Here is a 22,719-nt window from a genome sequence, read left to right on the forward strand (position 1 = left end):
GTCTGCAAACTACACTGCTTTTACTACCGAAAGCTAAATTCTGTTTCTGCTGTCAGAAGAATGAAATTTGGTCCTGCCTAAGGACCAAATAGATCAGGGAGTTAGTGCTCTAGGTCTGCACACGTTGTTTCTGGGATTTCAGTCTATTTCCAGAGAGCTTCGCTTCCTGCAAATTGCTGCCCATAGGAGCCTTGCCTGACACAGGGAACTGCAGAACCGATGCTGTGCTTTGCCGTTTTTCTACAGACACGGTGATAAAAACCCTTTCTCCAATCAGCGCTCACTTACCTCCAGGCTTCTACCACCAGCCCAGCAGGGTCTCTCACACAAGCAGGCTCAGGAAACCGTTGGCACCTGGGGCTGAGCAGGAGCTCCTGCCTGCAGGAGAGGGTGCTGAGAGCTGCAGCAAGCTGCGGGCGGCAGAGCAACACCCAGCAACAGCACGGGGCTGCAGGAAACAGCTGATGCAGGCACAACCCAGACAGATGTGGGTGGCATCCCTGGCAGGAGAGGCAACCTGGCCACGCTTGGTTGGGTATAGGGTTGCACAACTTCAGTATAAACACCACCTCTCACATGCTAGTCTTTGAGGTGTTGGGTTTCTTTTTAAATTCCGAGTAACTCCTCCTTGTCAGCAGAAAATGTGTTACTATGACACCCCTGGCTGAGCACTGCATTGTTGGCTATACAAATGTATAAAGGTAATAAGCAACCATTTAACCAGGAATACAGACACAAACTCCAAAAATTACTGTGGTGCTAAGTAACAAATAGCTTAGAATAAATCCACAGAGAGAGATTCAGCTCTGCTCACTGAGAAAATACAAGATACGCAAAGTAAAATCACTAAGAGATTCCAAACTAATGCAGTAATGTCAGTTCCCAGCACTCTGAGATAAGTTCTTCATCAGAAGTTTTCTATTTTCTTCTGTCCAAGCAGAGACATTTCTCCCTTTCTTTTCATTAGCGTGATCCTGTGAGATCAACTTTGCAAACCATCTGAGTTAGTGCTGATATTAATTTTAGCTGATCAATACAGAGATTTTATTTGCTTCATCCTGCACAACAGGATTTGTGTTATTAACACATCACAGGAAACGGTTCTTCAGAGCTTCTCCATATCCATTGTTAGTATCCCCATTGAGTGACCATATATAACTGGTCTCCATAAATTGCCACAAGGATTTGTGCTTAAAGGAGGATCAAGTCCCTGGTCATGCTGGAGGAACAGAGAGTACCTGAACTGCTAACAAGAGTAGACAGTGGGGGTCTCCAAGAGGATAACCTTCTCTCTGTTAGTAACTACACTAAGGCTGGAGAAGTTGGGCTCCTCCTGCCCAGCCTAGCCTTAATTACTAACAGAGTCCTCTTTCCAGCTCCACCAACACTGCTGCCTCATGAACAGGAGCTCCAAGCAGTGTGGATGCCAATGTGCAAGGCTAGAATTAGCCACCTACCCCATTAGTGCTCTCAGTTGTGGCCCACACGTTCCCAACCACATCGAGAGGCAGAAGCCATCCTCCAGTTCCTTTAGCTTCTGTGTCACCCTCTGGTGACAGCTCCAGCCCTAACAGGCATCATCTGGCATCTGTGAGGTTGAAAACCATTTGCGCTCCCACTGATGCACCCTCACTAGTATCTCAGCCACTGGAGGGTTCAGTCTTCAGCCAGCTTGGATGTTGTGTCACTGGTCACAAAAGAGTTGGGGGAAAATGCTGGAAGAAGAAAAGAAGCATCAAACCTCTCTTTCTCTGTGATGAGATTGGGCCTAGTCTCCTGGGGTTAAACAAGAATGTAAAATATTTTCTGCTTTCTGTTAGTAGTACCAAACATGTTATAGGAGAAGTCAAATTTGCTCCTCCTTCTTCAGCCTCCTCCATGCTATATACATACACATACTATTTCGGAACCAAAATCTTCCTTGTGCAAGCTGTTGCCCAGATTTCAAAGCATTCACATACAATTGTTAAAATAATCTACAGAGCAGCCTCCAGTTTTTCCATTGATATTCAGTAGGCTGAAAAGGTTAGCAAGGCAGAGAAGGCTCGCTGCTACTCCTCCCTTTTAGTCTGCATTTTAAAAACCAAGTGCACAAAACATATTAATACACATTAACAAGGAGAGAAGACTAATGTATGATTTTAAGACAGAAGAAAAATTGCAGACAAAGGTTAAGCAGACTGCAACTGCTGAATTGCTAATTGAAGGTGAAAGTGTGATAGAAGATAAACACCTTCAGGTACAGATTGGGTCAGCTGATGGATTTAATAGGTTCCATAAAATACTGCATTGCAACATTATACTGTCTGTAAGGGCAACCACCAGCTTCCAACTGGGCTATGTGGCAACTAGATTTGTGTACAAAGTTTGAGGAGGTCCAGAAGGCCACGCTCAGATTTGCTCTTCTTCCACCCACAAAAGAAGTTGCTAGTTTAATATAAATTCAGAAGAGCCTCTGTTGAGAAGTACTCTTGAGGGCAAAACTTTTTCAGGCTTTGTCCAAGGTATACTCAAATTCCACCCCATTCCTGCTCATGCTCTTAGTTAAATAGAAGGGAAACAGACAAACAAATTCACCCAATTCTTTTGTTTCTAAAACCCAATATTGATAAGGGAAATCCTGCCCAAGGAGGATACCACTAATTTCTCAAATGCTGTTGTGTGTACTTTTGCACCGAAACTTCTCTCCTGGGGATTTGGGGTAGTCTCCATTCACCTTGGAGAAGATACGCCAAATAAAGAGAGAAATTGAAACACTGGTCAGTGGCAATTAGCTCCACTGGTGAGTCTCATCTCAAAAGAAGTAGTTTAACTCCTCACTCAAGAGACATCGTATTACTCCTTCATTCCTCTCACAGCCAAACATCAAGTCTCTGCCACAGTCGCTGAGCAAATGACAGGAATAAAAGTGTTCACTGCAAGGCTGGCCACCACACTTGTCCTAAGAACAGAGAGATCGGTGTGAAGAGCCCTACTGGCACAAGACCACCTAGCCCTCGTCACATGCAAGTTGTTCATTAATTAGCAGCACTAGGATTTACAGTTAGAACGATCAGATGAAGACAGTGGGCCCAGCCACTGACAGAGTTGAACACAGTATGCCCATGCCCAACATTTCCCAAACTAGATGGGCTCCATGGCTTGGGTTTTGGATGAAACCAGGCAGCTGTTCTTCCTGAAGGCCACGCAAGAGGACATACATGAAGCTGGCTCTGCAACAGCCACAGAGTTCACAATGGGAAACAGGGATTTAACAAATGATCTGAGCAGTGCTGTGTGTAGCTCAGACTTTGAGTAACAGCAGCAAGGCTTACATAGTTGTTTACCAGTCAAAGAAGAGGGGAAGGCTTTTTATAGTCTAAACTTTATGAAGTGATAAAAATCTATGAATCATCTAACCTGCTGTTTATCTACAGACAAATAGGATTAAAAATAGAGCAGGTAGTTTCGTCTCTCTTTTTTTTTCCTTTTTTTCCCTTTTTTTTGGCACTGAAACAAAAAGAAAGATGACATATGAGGAAAAAGAAGGCTGCTGAGGATGCTGAGCACAAAGCTATGGCTAGGGACTGCCATGAGAGCTTCCTCAATAATTGTATCCTCCTGATGAAAGGCCAGACCTCAGGCACTCTCAGGTGGCTCTTTTCTGTAATGAAGATCTCAGTATTTGGCCTTTTCATATTCACCATTTCTCTGCAATTAGTCCATTAAAGCACAAGGCTTGGCATTTTTTACCACTGGAATCAATGCAAAGAGCTCTGACTTTTAAGTGTTTGGCTCTGCCTCTGGGTTTTTTAATCTTTTCTTTCCTACATGTAAGTGATCAACTGGAGTGTGCATCCCTGGGTCAGTTTTCAGTTCATGATCCAAACAGCTCTTCTTAACCTGGAAGAAACCCCAACAGAATCCCAAGGAATTTTCCTTAGGAAGGTCTGGAAATCCTCCTTGTCAATACAGAATTTCTACCAAGTGAAACATTAACAGAGCTACTCCACTCAGCTGACTGTACCGTGAAACAATAACTTCCTTCCTTGCCCAGGGAGGCATGGACTCTGTTTTGCTGCTTCCTGACCTGTGAGCGACCTTGCTACGGACCAGCTCATTTTCAGCACAACTCCTTGAGGTTCGATATCGAGTTACCCTGCATCTACACTTAAAGAAGCAGATAGGAAAAGGCAACTTTCATTTCTTCCTCTTCTCTGCCAGACTTATTTGCAGAGAAAGGGGACAGACAATACCATTCCTCATCCAAGGATGCTTACTCTCCGAGGTCTTCTACAATTATTTCCACTCTGGAAGCATAAATCACGTATGCCCTCTGCTGCCATTAGCAGGGGAGTCTAGTTTAATGTCTGAAATCTTTTTTTTTTTGTGGGAATCAGTGAGTGACATGGACAGCACATAGCACAATGCCATTCTGCATTTGGTTGTGCTAGTGGCTACAGCTAGCACAAATACCTGCCTATTGCTACTGGCTGGGACCTGTGACAGTAGAGACACCAGGGCTGTCATTCCACAGAGCTGTAGGACCCTGTGGTAAGTTTCTGAGGGATTCAGAGGATGAGATGCTCCGGGAGACCCTTCCTCAGTTCAAAAGTCCCAACAGAGAGGGTTTGCTCAGAAGGTCATATGGTTTGCCATGGCAGCAGGAGTGGCCTCTCCAGTATCCTAATCAACACCTATGCCTCTGGCTCTTCCCTATCCACTCCTTCCAGCCTCACCCCTCTAAGAACAGTTTCTCTACACCCACAATTCTCCACGCCTATGATTCTCTCTCCCTCCATCTGTCATGACATGCAGCCTGGCTGTGCTGGCAAGCCCACGCCACACTACTCACCCTTGTCAGCAGGACCAGAAAAGGCAGCCTTGTTCAGGAGCCTGCTCTTGGGGTACAAACCAAGCTGAGCACCAGATCCCCCTTCCTGCCTCTTCTCTGGAGGAGGTTTACACACAGTGGAACTGTCCTGCACAGTTGCCCATGCCAGGGGGCTTTGTGACGTTGCCAAGCCTCTACCCACAGCCCAGAGCTGCTTTGTAATAGGGATGCTTCACCCAACCAAGAGGAGTTGTTAAGAAAGACAAGTATAATATTTTGTGGAAAGGGCTGGGTATGGAAAAAATAAACCAGTTTAATGTTCTAACAAAGACTACTAATACAGAAAAAAAAAAACAACGACAAAAGGTGTAGGTTTCCATTAAAAAACAAACAAACAAAAAAAAACCAAAACAAAAAAAAACAAGCGAAACAATGACAAAAAGACCCTTTTGCCTTCAGTGCAAGTAGACTGCATGGCCTCCTGAAGAAAGGCTGCCACATCCCAAGTAGCTGGCCCAGACTTGACAGTGCCTCATTAGGAGAAAAAAAAAAGCCAAACCAAACAAACAAAAAAAACCCACTCTTACTCAGACATCAGCCCTCTAACTGCAACCTGCACACATTAGTCACTGCGCAGCCAGAACAGCCAAGGAGAGATTAGGTCAGTTTACGGGAACGAGCTCTCGCAGCAGAGCCCACAGCTCCCGCGAGGCCCCAAGCTGTCACCAGGGCCAGCCAAGCCAGAACAGCCCGGTCCCTTTCTCCTCTTTGTGGCCCAGCTTCTCTTGGGTACTTGTGCTCCCAGGGCAGCTCCTGAGGGACTTGGGGAACAAAGTACACCGTGTCCTGCCCAAGCTCTGTTGGGCATGGGGTAACAAAGGGCCCTAAGCTGCCCTGTGCTTCTGGACTTGAGACACAGGTTTTGGGCTGTCCATTTGCATGGTCAGCGAGAAGTGCCCATGGTCAGTCTGCAAGACTCAGCAGAAGAAATTAATTAAAAAGCCACATGGCCCTCGGCAGTCTTGGTATACAAACAGCACCTCTACTTATAAGAGCAGCTGCAGGCAGGCCAGGCACCTCAGCCTGCAGCACCCAATGCCCTGGCTGATAATGCTGAAGCTTGGCACCTGGCCTCGGTGCTGCCACATGCGAGGACTGCCCTGCCTGCAGGCACAGGCCCCCAGCAGCCTGCAGCCTTCTGCCAGTTCAGCACGCAGGAGCTGTGAGAGAAGTTCTCTGTGGGATGTTCTCTTGGCTGGCATCTCCCTCCAGAGCTCGTGGCTGGCTCTTGTTTTCTCTTCAGTACTGGCAGCTCTGATACTTTCAACAGAGATGCTAAAGTAGGCTTAGATACTGCTTGAGAAACTCACCTCCCTGCTTTACCTGCTCTACCTGCTCAGCCTCCCTTATAGCCCTTCCTTGGCTCAGCAAAAGTCATCTCAGCAGCTCGGGCAGTAAAACATTGAGGCCTTAAGGTCACAGCTGCGAGGCAGCTGACACCTGGCAGCACAGATGCAACCACCCTGACAGAGACCTACAGGTTTTGTGAAGATAAGTGCCTGCTGCACATGCCCAACCATCAGACGCAATTCCATAAGGAGCAATACACCCTGCTGCCAATTGTCTTGATTTTTGGTTATCAGTCTAATTCAAGAGGTTTAGATCAGAGTCTAGAAGTATAATGGCCACAACATATATGCCTCCCCAAACACATAAATACTCCTGTGACATCCTCACCTTGGCTGGCTCTGTCTTGACTCTGTGCATGAAATGTGCCAAAGACTGGTGAAGGCAGCAAGACCTCTCTCAGGAGCTCAAGCTCTTCAACAACTGTTAGTGGGAGGGGGAGTAGAGGAAAGAGGGAAGGGAAAATATTCAACAGAGATTGTATTGTATCTGAGGATCAGGCTGCTTAAAGTGCTATCAACTCCTTTGTATAAATGCTCTCGCAGTAAAATGAAACAGCAGCTGTTCTCGGGGAAACTGTGGCTACCCTTAGTGATTATTACAAACAGCCAAAATGGCATGGTATTCCTTTCATTTTGAACCAGATGCTATCATTACTGGAATGTACCTGTGTGCTCACAGAATACTTCAGATCAGCATATCATGTTCAAACAGAAACTGTTTAATACATTTATACACCCAGTCTGGACAGGGCTTTGTTCAGTAATGATTTCTCATGGAGAGATAAGGGACAGAACTGAATGAAGCCATTAACTATCAATCAAAACACACATTGGTTCATTCATGACTCTCCTTACCCCAGGGAAAGAATAAACAGTTTAGATATCCCTCAGTTAAATCTCTCCAGGACCACCTAGTCACAGACTTGCTTTTGATATACTACTCTTAAAACGCTTTGTCTACTGAGTTCACTATAAGCAGAGTTAGTATGGCATTAAGCTTCATTTTAATCCCTGCTTTTGCCAAGAGGTTTGTCAACACAATGAGTCCTACCTGACTTACCCAGACAAAATCTCACTGATTGCAAAGATGAATGGGGCTCATTTCCTCATTTTCTCTCTTGGGTCAAGAAACACGCTCAGTAGTGCTCTGAGTTACATATGGCTCATATATGCTCCCAGGGCCTTCCAGCTATGCCTGTTCCGGAGCAGGCTTCCTGCATCCCAGATGACTTCCCATTGAAACAAGCACATGCTTCCTTCCCACAGCACAGGTGGAGGACAGCAAGTACCTATAGTCCTGCCTTATTGGCCCGTATCTTCTGAGCGGGTCACAAGGGCATACTGGAAGCAAAGAGGTAGTGTTTAAGCTGCCAAACAGCTATTCTTTCATCAAGGCAGAGTGAAATCAGCACTGTACAGAGCTACAGAGGAAACTGCCGTAATAAGCTTAGATCAGAGTCCAAACTAGATGGACACATGCCAGCTTATGACTTCCAGCTCCAGCATGGAGAGCATGCTGGAAAAGTACAAATGGAGCAGTGTCTCTGTCCTCAGCCTGGGCAGTTACAGAGTTCTTTTCTTCTAGGTGTATACGCGGGGAGGCTTTAGGGATGGATACTGATAGTGACAATAATAAGATGCCTCAAATTTGGATCTTGTATCAGCAGGCTCCCCCAGTACTTTGTAGTACTGGTATTTGGTACTTCATTTAACCTATTATGGAACAAAGCTATGATTGAGCACAGAGTACTGAGACCAACGCTGTGTTTCCCTCTGGGGAAGGGAGTGCACCACATACATTTGGGTCCCTCCTTTCCTTATGCATGAACCTCAGCCTGGACACTTCCAAAACACTCTGAACATGGAATGAAGGCTCAGCCAACAGCCTTGTCCCTCGTAGGACACAGCAAAATCCGCCAGGAATACAGCATGCAAGGCATGTACTGGGAGAGGGGAGGGAAAGAAAACTACATCTGTGAACTGATGACAAATGAGCATTTAAATAAAGATGGAGCTCAGTAATGTACGGCCCTCTCAAAATCTGGGCTTGATAAGAGACCAGATTCCACTCACACAGCAGGACCTGTAACTACCTGAGAATCAGCATCAGTGCTTGGATGAAAAAATGGTGAGGAGCAGAAGAAAGCATGATTTTCAGAAGTTTATGTGAATGTTTCTGCCTTTGCAGGTTCCTTGGCAGCACATGAACCTTGCTTGGAGTGCAGGCTTTCACCCAAAACTCAAAGCAAAACTGCTGAAACCACAGACTTTTACAGAATCTCCACCCAAAATAACTACCTTAGTCCAGGTTTTGCTCAAAATTCAAATCTCTGTGGGCAAGGCATCAAGGTTCAGACTGGGAGGAAAACAGCTGCTGGCTCCCAGTGCCTCTCCCAACCCAGAGCCTGTCAGCACTGTGGGAAAAGCTGAAACACGGAGAAAATGGGCAAGCCACAAGTCTCGTCCTGCTTCTCAGAGTACCAGAAACTACTTAGCACAGAACAGAAACGCTGGACATCCATTGCTTTAACAACCCAACCTATTTCTGAGCTGTCAAAATTTCTGGTAGCGGTAGAAAAACCGTAGAATTATAGAGAGCTTTGTGTTGGAAGGGACCTCAAAGGTACATGGTTCCAACCCCACCACCAGGGGCAGGGACACCTCCCACCAGCTCAGCTGCCCAGGGCCCCATCCAGCCTGGCCTGGAGCACCTCCAGGGATGGGGCACCCACGGCTCTCTGGGCAGTCTGTGCCCGGGCCTCACCACATTCACAGTGAAGAACTTCTTCCTCACATTTAATATACATACAATCTCTTTCATTTTAAAACCATTACTCCTTGTCCTATCTCTACACTCCCTTGAAAAAATCCCTCCCCAGCTTTCTGAAGGCCTCTCAGTCCATTCTCCACCCAGCCTGTGTCTGTGCTTGGGATAGACGTAAATCCTTATACATGATGATGACATTATTTGCCTTAATTACCACATCTGCTTGCTCCCTGACAGGAGTAAGAACCATAAGCATTTCCATTGCTTGTACAGCTCTCTGATACACTGCCCTCGGTGGGGGCTCTGGGTTGAGCACCCTGTGATCTGTCTGCTCTCCGCCACCACTTTGTGCCTTCCTTCCTGGAAATGCTGTAATCCAAGCTGGGCACCTATTGTGCTCACTCTTTTTAGCAGCCTGTTCTCCTTGTCTGCTGCAAGTTCAGCAATGTCAGAAATGTTGGACACAACAGCACTTGGACCCAGTGTGGGGAGTCAGAATAGTTCTCACAGCCCCTCTCAGAGCTGTCTGCAGGCTGGACATGTTGACTGCAAAAGCACAGTAGCCTAAACGTGGCCAGCAGGGTCCACGTCAAAACCTTGCTTAACAAACACCACTGCAAGCCCCTCCTGTGTTCTGTGCCTGCTGCTCTGCTCCTTGGATGAAAGGCTGCTTGGCACCACCCAGGAGCAGCTCAGCGCTGCCAGAGAGGCCAGCAGCTACTCATCTGTTGGTTTTTGTTGTTTTTTTTTTCCCTACAAACCACGGACAGAAGAAAATCACAGAGGGAAGAAAAACCTTAAATCATCACTGGAGAACGAGCTACTATGCTTCAGTTCACTTTTTTATTTTTAAGCCAGTCAGATCTATAGCATGGATAAGCACACACTTGAACAGTTTGCTGAATTGGAATAAAAAAAGCACTTAGATTCTCTACTGAAAATTTGCTTTTATACCTCGGTTGTGATATTCACTTAAACAGTACATGTAAGTGAAAGATATCTTTTTTCCCACATTACCATTTGTGTAGGAAAGAATGCGCATGCTGTCTCCAACCAAATTCATTTTTATCAGAAAGGCAGAGGCTGCTGGCCTGGGGGACAAAGAGCAGGCGGTCACACTGTCAGAAGTGACACTGGCAGAGGATGGGACTTCAGTTCCCAACAACTGCAGGCAGTTTGGCAGCTACCTACTCTCCAAAACACTTTCGCTTCCCCAGCCTGAAGATAAGGTTTAGGGTACAGAAAGCCTTGATGCAGCTGCCTTGTCTCTAACACCAGGTTTTCCCAGTGCAGCAAAAATGACAAACCTCCTAGTAAGGGTACTTTTCCTGGAGAGCATCTTCTGTTTCAGGAAGTAAAATACCTTAAAAGGGATAAAAATGTGTTGAGTTCATTATATACCTACAATGGGATTTGAGTGATTCAGAAATGGCATAAAAGAAATCTTGTCTTTAACCAGCATTTCCTTATTGTCACGAGCTTTTAATGTAGGCCAGGCCTTAGGGATGTAAAGGACAAAGTACCTGAAGGGAGCCTACAGGAAAGCTGGGGAGGGACTTCTTATAAGGGTGTGTAGTGACAGGATGTGGGGAAATGGCTTTAAACTGGAAGAGGGTAGATTTAGACTAGATACCAGGAAGAAATTCTTTACTGTGAGGCTGGTGAGATGCTGGAACAGGTTGCCCAGAGCAGCTGTGGATGCCCCCTCCCTGGAGGCTCTCAGTGCCAGGCTGGATGGGGCTCTAAGCAAGCTGGGCGGTGTCCCTGCCTATAGCAGGGGGTTGGAACTACGTGATCTTGTAGGTCCCTTCCAACCCAAACCATTCCATGGTTCTATGAAGCAAAGCTGCAAGTCACTTTATGCTGTAAATATCTGTATCCCTGCACTGCAGAGCAGGCAGCAGGCACGCTGCCTTTTGGGATGCAGCAGCATCGCACCCTGCAGAACAGCAGCTCTACCACCTGGCTTTGCAGCCGTCACTGACAAACTTGTTAAGAATCACCAGGGAATGAAGGAAAGGCAAGGGTAAAAGGAGGAAAAACATGTTTTCTGCCTTTTGAATAACAGGGGATTGATTCTGCAATCTGCTGTTCTGCGAGACAGTGAGTACCAAGTCCCAGGAAGGGCTGGAACAGCTTGCTCTCTCCTGGCCACTGCAGCTGGCTGGAACGCCACCGTGACCCTGCTCCAGGGGGAAACCCGGGGACTGTTTGTGCAACAGGAGGTGTTTTAGGGCTGAACAAGGAGATTCATCAATGTTGGCCATGCCAGCTGCAGCCAAGATAGCACTTTTTTCTTTCTCTTTAATTGATTTAAGAAATCATCCCTTCCCAAACTGTTAAGCTCTGTTAAATAAATACCCTTTTGGAGCCTACTCTTAGTTTCAGATAGGGGGAGAGGCCGTCTCCCTTGACATTTCCTCTACATAACCTTAATACACCGTGATAAACAATTTAGTTACAGTGCTGCTGTTACTAAATCTGGCACCTAGATGCTCCTTTTCTATGAGGGAAAAATCCAGGCATAAATTTTCTGGTAGCGTTATCTCTCTTTGGCTTCCATATAGCAACAAGGAGCCCCCTCAGAGAATGGCACGGGTTTTGGCTCACTTCCACAGAAATAGAAATAGAAGAGGCAGCGGTGAGGCCAAGGGGGTAAGCGAGGCTGCAGGCTGCAGGCAGCTGAGGAACCCTGCAAGGAGCTGGCACCCCGAGCATGGGGTGGGCGCACGGACAGGCTCTGACGTCCTGCAGCATCGCGCTGCTGCTACTGCATTCCTCTCTTTTGCAATCTGTCAGGGAGCAGCTGTGCCAAAGTGGAAAAAATCCCAGAAAGTTGTTGAAACATTCTTAGTATTAAAGACCTTATGTTTCCACTGCAAACGGATAAAACTCCCAATGAGATTTCTGGTGTCGTTTAAGGTCAGCTTTTGCAGCATTACAAAATATCAGGCATTCTGCTACGCAGTACTCGCAGATTTTGAGAACATTTTAAGGCAAGAATAAAAAAAATGGAAACATGCTTGTTATGATTTACTCCACCGCTTGTCTGGAAGCATACGTAATACCCATTTACTCTTCTTTCTGCCACTTTTTGGCACTGATCCAACCTTCCTTTTCTTGGTCACTTCACTTCTGACACTGCTCCAGTTGGAGCTAATGACTGAAGCTGCTTAAAATCCTTCCTGTGCCTTCATTTGAAATCCCTCCTGATAGGGACTGCGGGGACTTAGTCAGAGACCGCACAGTGCTCTGGTACCTTTGGCTGTAGGGATAAATACTCTATACCCTTGTTGTTCAAGCTGGCAATTCTGAAATGAAGGGTTTAAGGAAAGGTATCACAGCAACCGCTGTCATCTTCCTGCATCAACAGCCATATACCCCCACTGAGGTGAGGACAGAGAATGTAGACTGCAGAATCAGTCATGGTGTCTTTTTCTGAACTGTATGGCTTTGTTTTTTTCCATAATCGTTCGTATATAATATCCCTCTGGGGAAATGAATCCTTCTACCAACAGAACTCAGCACCGCTTCCAGAACGAGGAGGCTTCTTTCTTTGTCACTGCAGCAATGCACTCTGGATCAACAGATTTTAATATCTCTGTGGTAAGGAGAGATTGTGCATTAAATGGCATTCCATGCAAGTGAGGACTCATGACTGCGAAGCTGTTGTTTCTTGCCCAGACATTTAATTAAAGCCTATAAAATTTCCATTGTTCAAACCTGGATTACCTCACAGGAGTATGCATGGACAACATGAATCTCAGGCCCCCATCAGCTGCATTGAGATATGGGTTCCCAAACATGTACCAGGATGGAAAAGTAACCCAAGACTGTGCCATAGTAGCAGATTCTGTCCCTCAGTCTCCGATGGAGGTTTTAAACCCATTCATGGAAGTAAAGACACAGAGAAGTGAAGTCACTTGCCTTGAGGCATGCAGCAATTTAGTTGCAGAGCTGGAAATAAAACTGAGGGATACGAACATGCTGGACCACGCTATCATCAGCAGATGCTATTGCTTCCAAGTTCTAATTAAAGAGCTGTCATTACACAAAAAGCATTTGTAGTGTGCAGTAAAAACTGATAAAGCTCAATAGTCTGGAGGACTGAAGGGAAGTCATATGTTTTTTAAAGCTCCCAAAGATGATAACATGCATTTATTTGTTTATCTATTTACTTTCCTGCTCTTCAGCCCATCTCAGCCCCAGTAGCTGATGGCAGCCAGGAGGTCTCTTTCTGCTCTAACAAACCCAGGACACTGCCATTCCAAATTACAAAGTGCTAAAAATATGTATATTCTACTGAACAATTTCCTACCTGAGACTGCTTGTGTGAAAGAAACTGCATTCTGACACTCTTGTAAACTAGACAGAACAACCAGTGGGAGAAATAACAAGTTAGGGAGAAACAGAAGCATTCAGTGTGATGCAGTCATAATTAACACAGCTGGCAATGTTTAAATGCAAGAAAACAGGTCACAAGCCAAATATAAATTATCCAATTTGATGTCTTGGTCATGCAAGTGCGCACACAGGCATGCATGAATGCACATTTTTCTCTGCAAAGGCAGCTCCTGCTGCAGCTGGCATCATGCTGAGCACTGCTCCAGCAAATGCTTGTCCTGCCCATGCGCTGCTGCCCTGAACCCTAACCCAAGCACTGAGCCTTCACTTCCCCTGCTTGCTGACCATGGAGGTCTGCAGCTGCTTCCTGCGCCCCAGCAGCCAGCTGTGCCATGGGGAGCACCCAGCCCGCCCATCACAGTGGAACACAGCGTGCCTTCCACCCAGAGCACCATGGGATCAGAGCCTGCCAGCCCCTGCTGAATGAGCTGTACTATGGAGGAGCTCTTGACCATTTGCATAGAATTCACTCTTTCCTGCACTCTGGTTCGTAGCCAAAGTCTTGTCTGTATTGGGAGCCTGTCCCTGAACACAAAGACAGCACCTGGGCAGATTCCCAATTGGAGGCACAAAAAGCCCTAGGTTTCATGAGCTGAGCTCATTTGGACTTCTGCCAGCACAAGCCTAGCTTCTCCAGCAGTAGCTAAGGAGGGGTGAACAGACAAAGCCCATGACAATGAGCCTATGACAATGAAGACTGGGGACCCAGAGTCCTTGCCTGGCTGGAGCCCTCCTGCCACCTTCTCAAACCACACCTCACCTCATTTTCACAGCAGGGCTGATGCCATTCAGAAGAAGTGATGGTGAGATTGGAACTTTGAGCCAGAGCCTTGCATCCATGCTGCCAAGTGCCATGCTGACCAGCACACGGCCAGGGCAGTGGGGATGAGCAGGGTGTGGGCCTCCTGTGGCTCCCAGCAGATGTTCAGGCCGGCACACTTTGCAGGGCTGTTCAGGGAACTTCTCATGGGCATTGCCCTTCATTTGCACAGAGGGTTGCAGAGTGGGATGAGGGCAGGAGAGAGAGGGATGGGAATTCCTGGCCTTGCATTACTGCTATCAAAACAGAAGGTACACAGGAAAATAAATGGAAGCATGTGGCTGAGCAGAGCCCTGCAAACACCATATAACAGCAGAAAGGAAGAGAGGGGAAACGTACTGGGGAAGAAAATGAAAGGCTCAGGCTATGCTGGTTGGTTTACCAAAACAGGGAAGCAGTGACAGAACCTTTGATGGAGCCCGAGTTCAATCCAGAAGCCATCCAGCAACGGGAAACTTGGGGGAAGTGCTTGCACAAGACATGCACAGCACCATAGGGCTGTGCAGAGCAGCCCCCAAACAAAGAGGATGGCAGGGGTCATCCCTATGCCAATGGAGAGGAGCAGTGAGGGGCACAGCCTGCCCTGCTGGGACATGGGCACTGCCAGTCTAGCATCCCCTCCGGACCACCGCAGCCCCTGGCAGAGCCTCTCCCCAGCATGGCTCAGCACCGGCCTTCTGCCTGCGTCAGGCACTGCTAGAAAGTTCCCCACTCCAGTCTAGAGCCTGTAACGACGCCTTGGCTGCAGAGAAGCCAGCCTCTGTCCTCTGCTCCTATTTTCTCTCTGTTTGATTGAGGCTGACGCAGGCTGAGCCAGGAGCAGATCTGAGCAATGACTCAAGCTCACGTCAGCCCCGCAAGGCGCAGCATGGGCATGTAGCACCGGGCGGCATTCAGGTCCCAACGAGCAACCCCACGGCACTGCCAGTGCACACAGCTGAGCTGCGGCCACCCCTCCTCACCTGGGGTTTTATTGCTGGCACTTTGGGAGCACGAGGAAAGACATTTTAGAAGGATTTCTCCAATGGCAAAAGCACGTACTGGGCTTGAGGTTCAGCCAGCGGTTCAGTGGGGCTCTACCAATGTTTACCACAAAAAGAAAAAAGAGGAAATCACTTGAAACAACACGACCAGACTTATCTGTAGGGTTCTCTGTGATGAAGGTGTTGTCTTTCGTACAAACAAGCGGCCAGGCACATCACAGACTCTAGGAAATAAAGGGATCCTTAAGAGCAAAAAACCACCAAACCCCAAGAACAAACAAAGAAACCCAAGCCCGCCCCCAGACAGGTACAGCTGAGGTCTTCAGCAGAAAAGAGAGATGAGATAAAGGGTTGTGTAATTGCACTTCAGACAGTGAGAGCAAATCAGGGCAGGTCTCTGGAAGGAAAGCCAACCCGCTGCAGTGACACCGGCGAGGTGCGGGGTCTTTGCCCTCCGGAGCAGTTGGCTCCGACGACTCTGCTCCGTTCGCAGAAGCAGGAGAGGCCAACGGGCAGTGCAGCGTATCCTCGGGAGGCACAGCTGTACTCCTCAGTGCGCCTTGCAATGCTCATGCCATGATTGCATCATGATGAGCAACAGTGTTTAAAGTGATAAAAGTTTTTCTTCCAAATCAGATAAGGCATAGCAGCTGTTCTATCTACGCTTGGTCAGAAATCTCCTTTGAGTTGCTAGTTCCAGGGCTTCTTCCGATTCAGAATTGTCCATACACATCGTGCTACAACTGCTGTAGTTTTAAGAGGCTGTCATGGTTGATCTCAGCCGTGTCACAGCCTGCTGCAGCCACCAGGAAGGGGACACAAACCTCTGTATTTTGACGGTATGCAATACCTTTGTATTGCTATTGTATGCATGAGCAGCCTCTTCCCACACACTTGCGAACAAACCAGGGCTGTCTGTAGGAAAGTTCATGCTTGGCACAGAGAATGAGCAGTTTGGTTCTTGCATCACTGGTTGCTTCATCAGATGAGGGCATCAAGAGAAAGTTACCAAGAGACTGCAGCAGCCAGCAGCACACTTGCCCTTTGAGCAATCAAAAGCAGAATGTCTATATGGTCTGTGCTCCAAAAAAGGCTCTCAGAGAAGAATGGACCTTTTCATCTGCCCACTCTGAAATGAAGAGCTCAACCACGAAATCCTGACTGAAGTGCAGTGAGCAGGACTTTGTCCACTGATTCCAGCAAGCCCAGCTTTTCACCCCGAGAGTCTGCTCCAGTGTTGAGTAAAGAGAGAAGCTGCCAGCAGCAACATTCTGGCCTCGGAAATCTGGAGGGGTTTGTTGGCTGACTGCAGGAGCAGCGAAGGCACGGCTCACCCACAGTGCAGATGTAACCTGCATGCCTGCTGCTTTCAGAAAAGCTGTGGGCTCCATGTATCCATGTGCAATAAGAGGACACTAATAATCGCGCCTGGCGATGGTTATGGATGGAGATAAAATTCCCTATTATCATGGATTATCGGTTTGTCAAAGGGGATGCCGGCAGAGCTGTGCTGTGATGAGGTTTGCATTTCAATGAGCAAGCTGCACAGAGCTCTCAGCTCCTCCACAGAAGCAGAGTGGTGCTGAAGCGACCTTTTGAGGTGCCCTGCAGCCATCGGAGTAGCCTGACTCCAGCCAGGTCATGGCAAGGCTCTGAGGGCCAGAAATCATGGACAGCCTTAAATGGAGAAGGCAACGGTGGTGCTGCTTTAGCAGCCATCTCCATGCTATGCTGTTCCTTAGCCCTGCACAGTGCCTGGGAGTGGAATACCCTGAAACAGGTGATTCTTTGAGAGGCAGCAGAACCAGCACAAAGCTTTGCGCCGATCAGAACTCAAAACTAGTGCTCAACATGAAAAAGGGATTGTCACCCTTTCTGTGGTTTGCTGTGGGTCTTTCTACTCATACCCACCCCATCCCAGAAGTGGTGACAGTTCTACAGAACAATGGTGAGTTTTTCTTTGGCTCGCAGCTTTCTGCTTATATCCTTTCACATTTTCAAGTTTCTTTCAGCGAGCACAAGGGCCTGGGACATCCCTCCTGCCTCTTCTCACTTTAAAGAAATGTACTGAAGTTCCTCTGACATTGAGCTGCTCATTGAGCAGCTGTCTCTTTGCAAAGCCACCAAGCACCTTGAGTCCCATAGTGCAGTCTCAAGAGCTGCTAAAACTGCCTGTGCACGTGGCTGCGGAGGCTCCATTTGCTTCAAGGCAAAGGCACCTCCCTGCTCTGTGCCTTCTTTCTACCATCCGTGACACCTGCACAAGACGCAACCTCGGCTGTAAAAATTCTCATGGCCCCAGGGAGCTCGGCACAGGAACCCGCAGACAACAAAATCAAATTCTTCCCTGTGCACATCACTACCCCCCTGCCATGCTTTAAAACCTGCTGGCAACGCCAGCAGCCACGCCGATACGGTCCCAAGGCAAAGCACCGGCTGCTCGCCAGCACTCAGCCACAAGGCAGCACGGCTGCACGCACAGGGAGCATCTGCTGTGTGCGCACCCAGCACCGCCGGCTCCGCACGCGCACACACGCTTCATGTGCACACACTCCCCATCTACAGTCTTATACCGTAAACACAAGCTGCTGCTCGAGTGCAATGCTTGGCTGAGCTTCCACCTCTATTTCACTCAAGTGTTTCAGAAACAGGCAGATTGCTGGGATAAAAGCAACCAGCCATTATTTCTTCTGCTGCGGGCCTCCTCCTGCAGCTTTAATACCTGACATTTGCAGCGCTCCTTCCCACGGGGCCTCGGAGTGCTGCAAAGACAGTCACGCACGGAGAGGAGCATCCGTGCCCGTTCCTCACATGAAGGAAACCAGCTCTTTGCACAGACCTCCACTCCTGTGGCAGTGGAGGCAGAAAACCTCCCTGCACATGTCAGCCCTCCTGCTGCCCCTTCTGCCCACTGCTTCACGTGCCACCCACCACAGACTTGCAGAGCAAGTCCTTCTGTATGACCCTAACCGCAAACTCAGTCTGTTCTCTCCCTCTGTCATTCCTTATAGTTGAGGCTGGATAACTCATTTCCTTTGGCTGAACAGGGCAGAATCACTTGTCTGATTCTGACCGGCCCCGCTGCTGTCAGCCTGTACCAGCTGTCCCTGTTGCACCACAGGGCTCCGTGCAGCAGGTGAATATCCAGTTCCACTGCATGGCGGTGAAGGCAGCAGGGAACTCCCACAGGCAGGTGCACAGGCTGCTCCATGATCCCGCTGCCAGTTTTCCCAGTTGGGAGGGGATGAGCCCTTTGCGAGCTGCCCATTGCTAAAAGCTCCTGGAGAGCTCAGCCCAGCGCAGTTGCCGCTCCAGACAAAGGGCAGCGATGGCTGCGGCTGCAAGTGATACTCCGAGGCAGCAGAGCCTGCGTGCATTTGATAGGCGTAAAGCATAACAGACAAAGCACGCAGTGTGGGCTGACAGCTGCCACCCTCTCGCCGTCTCTTTTCCCCTCAGTAACGCATGGCTGGAGCAGAGCTGGCTGGCAGCGGTGATGCGCAGTGGCAAAGCTGCCACCTCCCCTCACCTGTGCCCAGCACCTCGGGGCAGGGGCAGGGCTCAGCCTGCCCCGCTCCCCCTGCCTGGCAGCAGGGCTCGCTCCCGGTTAGCACCGACTGTCAGCACGGGTTCCACACCGCTGGTCCTCAGCCAGCCTTCACAGATGGCCACAGAATGGAGTTTTCAATACGAGAAACAGTTGAAACAACAAAAGGCCTGCTGAGGTTGATTCAGCTCATAAGCCTGCATCCCATTATGGCAGTCCTTTTTTCCAATTGTTCAGCTCAGGAGCTGCATCGCATGGCCGTGCACACAGCTGACCTTGCTGCAACACCTCCCCTAGCTGGAGGCAGGTGGGGGTGCTAGGGGTGCTGCCTCCTCCTCCCAGGGGCTGTGCCGAGGGGTATCTGCAATGGGAACACGTGTGAGCTCTGGAGATGGGCATCAAGGCACGGGTGTGTCTGTGGCTCCTGACCTGATGAAGGTCTGAGCAAGGAGATGGGGAGTGAGGGGTTGGAAGCATTCAGGAGGCAGACACGGGCTGCAGGTCTTCTCTTGCATTATGCTCCAGGGCCAGGGCAGACAAATGAAAACCATCTCTCCCTTCTTTGCACCATGTCCTTACTCACACTCTCTTGCAGACAGCTTGACACAAACGTTGCCCTTTGAGACACCTGAACGCAGAGCACCAAAAACATTCTCAAAGCCTAGGAAAGCCTACAGCTGGTAGAACACCTCTACAGCTGTTTCTCTCTAGAAAACCACTGCTGGGAGACTGCAAGCAGGGCTTCCCAAAATAATGCATTTACATAAGGTGGGTGGACGTCCCCAGGGACTCACAAAAGTCTCATAGTAAATTAGGATTGGAATTACCATCCAAACAGATAGGTGATATAAGCCGAATTTAGCTGCATCTTTAAGTGATTGGCTGCCTTTGGAAACATGTCCGTTAATTGTTTAGATCAAGACACAGCTGCTTTTAATTTAGCTCCAAGAAATAGCCAGCAATTACTACTGACATATATACTGTTCTCTGAAGTAAGACACGCTGAATTGTGAGTTTTAGTAACAATGGGATAAATATTAACTGGCTGAACATTTTGCAATTGTCAAGCAGAGTCGAGTGATATGAGAGTTTGCTTAACAAAACAGCTCAGAGGAGTTGGCTGTAGCCCTGGATGCCCTTTCAAGTGAAAGTCATAACCTGAAACTGCTAACCGCGTTGCACTGGAATCACATGAAGATGATGGTGCTAGAATACCGCACCGTTTGAGGATTTGACCTCTGGAGCAGACAGATGGATGTCTTTGGATTGACAATGAAGGCTTTCATCCACTGTGTGAACACCTACTTGTTGGAAATGTTGGAGTCGGATAACTGCCAAATCTGATAGAGATTAAAGAGCTGATTCAGACACAGACACACGCAGGATCCTCTGTGTTCTGGCACAGTGTGAAACGATGGCCATGAAGCACTGGATGTCCCTTGGGTGCTTCACCAACCTTTAGAGAAGCACACACTTTCCTGCTTGCTCTCACGGTGCTTGGACTCAGTACCCAGAGGTTTCTGTTGCCTTTTTTTTCTGTTTTCTATTACATTTAACACATCAAAAGAAGATAGTTAAACAGTACAAAGCAAGGAGCACCCACGTAATGAATGTTACAAGTGTTTCTGTGCTGCTTGCTGCAGCCGTGGCCAGACAGAACTTCCCCAGTGCACTGCCACACAATGCACTCATTTGCACACGTTCACTTGTCCTTGCTGTGTAGCTTCCTTGCTGCAGCAAGAACTGGCCTAAGCTCCTCATTCAGTGCCGTGTGTGGCTGTGTTTTGTTTTTGCCGAATCACAATGCTTTGCGTTTGAACGAATCAGTTTCATGTTGCAGGACACCATCTGATGCAGATAATCTAAATCAAAAGCAGTGCTAATCTTGCACTGAATCCATGCAAACACTCCCACTCACACCTCCCGAGTTAAGGAACGAGGCACTTTCCCTTCAGCCTGAGGTCTGACCAAAAAGACTGATACACCAAAGAGACGCCAGCAGAGAGTGTAATTAGAGACGAAGCCATCACGAAACCAGCCCTGTGCAAGCACCAGACCATCTCCAGCCTGTAAGCGCCCACTGCATTATAATGATTGAGGAAAAGGAGTACAAAATTTATCAGCGCCACTGGGAGACCTCACATTTGTTTCACAGTCCCACCACAAAGCACAGGGCTTGCAGGGGACCATAGCGAGGCTATAGAGTATCACAGTAAAATGAATCTTGGCAAGCCCCACACACTCAGGATATTTTTACTTAAATTTGAAACTCAGCTTTACCAGTTTCCTGGTGCAGGATAGGACACTTTTAGCCCACGTAAAACGCGCATTTTTGTTAGCTACAAGCTACATAACTTTTGGACGTTGGTATAAGAACTGAAACACCTCAAGTATTTTTCTTCCTTTCGGTGAAGTGTATTTTGGAGATGATCCACCCGCTTTCCGGTAAACAGTATACTTCACAAAATGAGCTGTTTCCTCCCCGTGAGGCTGTGCCATTTCAAGGAGATGTTCATTCGCTTCCTGTAACTAACGCTCATGGAAGAATTTTCCATTGTGAGGTGGGTCAGGAGCCAGCAAGGCGCTCTGCAGAGCTGTGCAGAACCCGAGCAGAGGAGCAGGCCCTGGGGTACTGCACAATTCTTCCTATAGCAGCAGGCTCTGAGACCTGAATACCAGAACCAAGCTGTCTCTGGTGCTGCTACATCAGGCAAACTTGTTCCTGCTGCTCTCTGCTCCCAGGAGTCCTCACAAGCTCTGCTTACTCTGTGGCCATGTGCACCCCTAATCTTCTGGGTTAGCTTCATGTTAAGGAAAAAAGTCAAATCCTTCGCAGTTTCAGGTATGATAATGCTAGTGTGTGAGGATTGCCAGCACAAGAGGAAAGCGTATGACCATAACAGCACTCAGCCACAGCGGGTCCAGCTGAGTCAGACCGACAATCAATCTAGTCTAACCCTTTTCTGACACTTGCTGGTACAAGGATGCCAAGGAAAGAGCAGGAGAGGAAGATGAGCACACTAATACTCCTTCTGAAAGCACGAGAAACTCAGTGAAGGGTTTCATCATTCTCGTGGAGAATGATGAAACATTCACAAAGACTGGACTACAGAAGAAGGTCCACAAAGTACGCTATCCATGATGCTGGTCAGATCCTCCATTTTCACCCTGCCTGTCTCCAGTAGGTGCTATTAGGTCTGACAGGAAATGCCCAGCAGACATTGAACAGTAAGATGTCATAGCCCTTGGTGTGTTTGTGGGAGCATTTGGACGAATCCTGTGAAATGGGTCAAGACTTCAAGGCAACCTGAGATACATGGAAGAGTGACGAGTGGATACTATTGTGAGAACATTTAGCAGCACCCAGAGATCTGGCAGTATTCCTAAATTACAGACAGAATTTGACGATTACGGCTTTGCACTGTCAACCAAGAGACACCACACCTTGTCTGCAGAACACTTTCTTCTGTCCTCTTTGTCTGCCTTTGCAGCTTTTCTTCCTCCATGAGCTGATTTCATCCAAGTTGTAGCCTCACTGGGGTTGTGATGTGGTCAAACATAATGAAGAATAGCTACAGCAACCTCCCAGTGTAATCTTACTGGCATGTGAGTGAAGATCTCCATACCAGCTCAGCTAGTGGCTGGTGGAGATGCTAAAAACTAACACAGCTTTTAAAATCACTAATGTGAAAAGGAGCTGGTAGGTTGTTCTGCAACATTTTGAGGAGATGAATGCTGACTATAAAAGTCAGAATTGTCTTAAGAAACATAATGCAAATAAAGATAAACAGTCAGATTATAAAAGCCAAGAAAGAAGCAGTTCTAAAAACTACTTTCATTCTGTTGTAGTTACTGCTGAACATCAAAGCTCTTTCCCAGCTTTGTTGTCTCAAACAGAGAAGTAAATAATATGTTGTGCTGTAGCCATTTGTTCTTTAGGACAAACATGGCATATTATGTTTTCATTTAAAGATAT

This window comes from Numida meleagris, chromosome 9, assembly GCF_002078875.1.
Source record: "Numida meleagris isolate 19003 breed g44 Domestic line chromosome 9, NumMel1.0, whole genome shotgun sequence".
Lineage (NCBI taxonomy): Eukaryota > Metazoa > Chordata > Aves > Galliformes > Numididae > Numida > Numida meleagris.